Genomic DNA, 3,212 nt, shown 5'->3' with positions numbered 1-3,212 from the left:
CTTACAACACCCACATACACCTCTCTCCTGAGTTTGGTGTAGATCTGCCTGAGAGACATACACTTGCAGGCCCGACAGTCCCTCTTGACACACAAGGCCCTAAGGGGATTCATCTTCCACCCGCCACCCCCCAAGGCTCCCAACCTCACTGAGTGGTGCCAACACCCTCCCTTGTTTAATCAGAAACCTGGGATCCATGGTCCACATCCTTCTCTCCCACCCTCCGTGACGAGGTCTATCCAGTCAGCCTTCTAGCTCTCCCACCCCTCACTTCTCTGGGTTTCCGGGGGCACTTCAGGTCACCTTCATTCCCCCCCTTTTTACTGCAATAGCTTGACAAGCTTCCTCGTTGCCAAGTCATTGTTGCTGGAGGGATCTTTGAAATATGCAAAACATGAAGGTCACTCCCTGTTGAAATCTTCAATGCTCCCTAGTGCCCTCAGGAACTTACTGTAGAATTGAAGCTCTTCCCATTTGGCTGGGCCTGAGTTTCCTCCTCATTTCCCACCACTTCCTACCACCCCCACCTCCCTCCAACCTGCCCACCACACCCTTACACCCTCATCATAGATTTTAAGTTCATACACTTGCTCACCTGCTTCCCAGAATGTTCTCCCCTTCCGTACCTGGCCTGCTGATCCTTGCCTATCGGCTCATCTCAAGAATCATCTTATCCTAGAAATGTTCTCTGACCCACCAAACCGGATTTGTCTACTTCCTCAGGATCTTGTTCTCAGTTCTCTGGTCGATTTTATCTCACCACCTTGGAAAAGTCTATTTGTCTCTTCTGCTGTTCGGTGACCTCTCTATGTGCCTTATGTCCCAGTGCCAACAATGAGTGGGCAGACAATGAGTGGACAAGTGGGGTGGGGGGTGGGGTTCTTATAGATTAACTGAATTGATAACTGTCTCTTGCATGGAAAGGGATCTTCCAAGAGAGAACCCGGGGCATACTGCCTCATTAAATTCACTAATTTTGACAGTTTCATCCGGTTTCACAACTAGTGGAGTATACCATGCACTGTACCAGGCTCTCTGCCAGGACAGCTTTCAAGGGCAATCTCTGCCCTCAGGACCTCATGAGAGGAGGGGAGACATTGTCTTAGCCAGGCTCTTCTGGGTTGCCAGGAAAAAAACAGACTCGGGTTACTTAGATAATGATGAAAATGCCTAGATTCAGGTACTTCTGCGTGGAAGGAATTCTTGTATGGAAGTAAGGAAGTCTGAGGCCCCCCTGGCAGCCGACCAGTCCCTCTGGAACACACCTCCGAAACAGGGATGTCAGTAGACCTCATGGATGATAGTATTAGAGTTCCTTGTATCAGTTAGCTGTTGCCCCAGTAATGTTGTTTAATAAACCACCCTCCCAAACAACCACCATTGACTCACAGTTTGGGTCTACTTCCCATTTTTCTCATTCTTCTGGGACCAGCAGTCTACCTGGGCAGTCTTTCCGTTGGCAGCGCAGCAGGGATGGGCATAACCACACAAGCATATGTCAAGCCTCTAATTGCATCATGTCTGCTAACATCCCATGGGCCAAAGGGAGTCACATGGCCATGCCCAAAGTTGAGCACAGTGCAGTCTATCCATGTGTAGTGTAAGGAACTTCAGGGTCACATGGCAATGAGCATGATGCAGGGAGGAGAGGAGAACTGGGGCCAATGCAATCGGCGTAACCTATCACACTCCTCACTTTTCAGGATAGAAGTCATCTTCAACCATGTTTTCTCTCCTCACATGTGAACTTCATAAAATCAAGGACTTCACTCTTTCGCCAGATCCTAGGACAGTGCCTGGCATACAGTTGGTACTAATTGATATTTGTTGAACGAATTAATGCTCCTGGCTGTTTCCTCCTCGCATTCTCACTTCCCAAGAGATGGCATCTGATTGGGTAGGTTCGCTACCATCAAATATGGTGCAGACTAAGGAGTTTGGACTTTATTCGGTAGGTAGGTGGTGGGAGCCATTGTGGTTTTCAAGCAAAGGAGTAGGTTGTTCAACCATCTGCTTTAGCAAGATTAACCTGTTACCAATATTGCACACACACAAAAAAACTGAGAGGAAGCTGGGAGGCCAACTGGGAAGTTATTTGCAAGAGCTCTGGTGAGAGTTAAGGAGGTCCTGAAGCGAAAGGTGGAGCTTGGGAAGGATGGAGGGAACATGTGATCCCCTTAGACGTCCAGAGAAAGGGAAGTCTTGGGGCTTGGAGCCCAGGCAACTGGGCATGTGGTCAATGGACAAGGAGCAGGCTGTGGCATGGGCCGCTCTGTTAATCTGGGGACAGTGAAGTTTGAAATGTTTTGGGACATGCAGCTGGAGGTGCAGGCAGGCCTCAAAGACTCAGAACTGGCCTCAGAAGAGATTTCTGATTAACATCTTAGTCAATTCATTTAGATCACATTTACATACATCACATTATTACATATATTATATTTACATATAATACCCACTTAGGCAAAGTCTTCTAAACCTGCTGGATACCCCCACCTGCTAAAGATCAGGTTAGCAGCTAACTGTAGTTTCTTGGCTTTCGTAAGTCTCTGCCTGGAGGAGAAGCGGTCCAAGGTCACAGCAGGAAATCAGATTCACAGAGACACATGACCACTCACTGCCAGGCACCATCACCTTTCTTTCCTTAGGAGTTTGAATTCCGCCAAAGACAGCCTCTGACTTTCACACAAATGTTTATAAACCTTCTCTCTGTGCCAGGCACTGTGCTCAGGGCCAGGGATCTGGGGATGAATAATGAGAACATCCCTGCCCCATCTCCCCCAGGTCAGGGAAGCGGGTGGAGACTTATGGACTTACATAACTGCAACCAAGTGATACAGGGGTGTGGATAAGTAAATGTTCAGTGGCCCTGGCTGGTTTGGCTCAGTGAATAGAGCATTTGCAGGCTCAATCCCCAGTAGGGGGTGTGCAGGAGGCAGCTGATCAATGATTCTCTCTCATCATTGATGTTTCTATCTCTCTCTCCCTCTCCCTTCCTCTCTGAAATCAATAAAAATGATTTTAAAAAATAAATGAATAAATAATAAAATAAATGTTCAGTGGATGTTCAAACTGGGGGCTGGGCAGTTCAGTCTGACGAGAGGATAGGAGATAATAACAGACGTTAAACTTTTGGGAAAGGTCGGGTGGATGGGAATGGACAACAATAAAGAACATTCTAGATAGGTGCACAGCTTGGCTAGTGGCAGAGGTGA

This window comes from Myotis davidii, unplaced genomic scaffold, assembly GCF_000327345.1.
Source record: "Myotis davidii unplaced genomic scaffold, ASM32734v1 scaffold64, whole genome shotgun sequence".
In the NCBI taxonomy this organism is placed as follows: domain Eukaryota; kingdom Metazoa; phylum Chordata; class Mammalia; order Chiroptera; family Vespertilionidae; genus Myotis; species Myotis davidii.
This window is presented reverse-complemented; position numbering follows the sequence as displayed.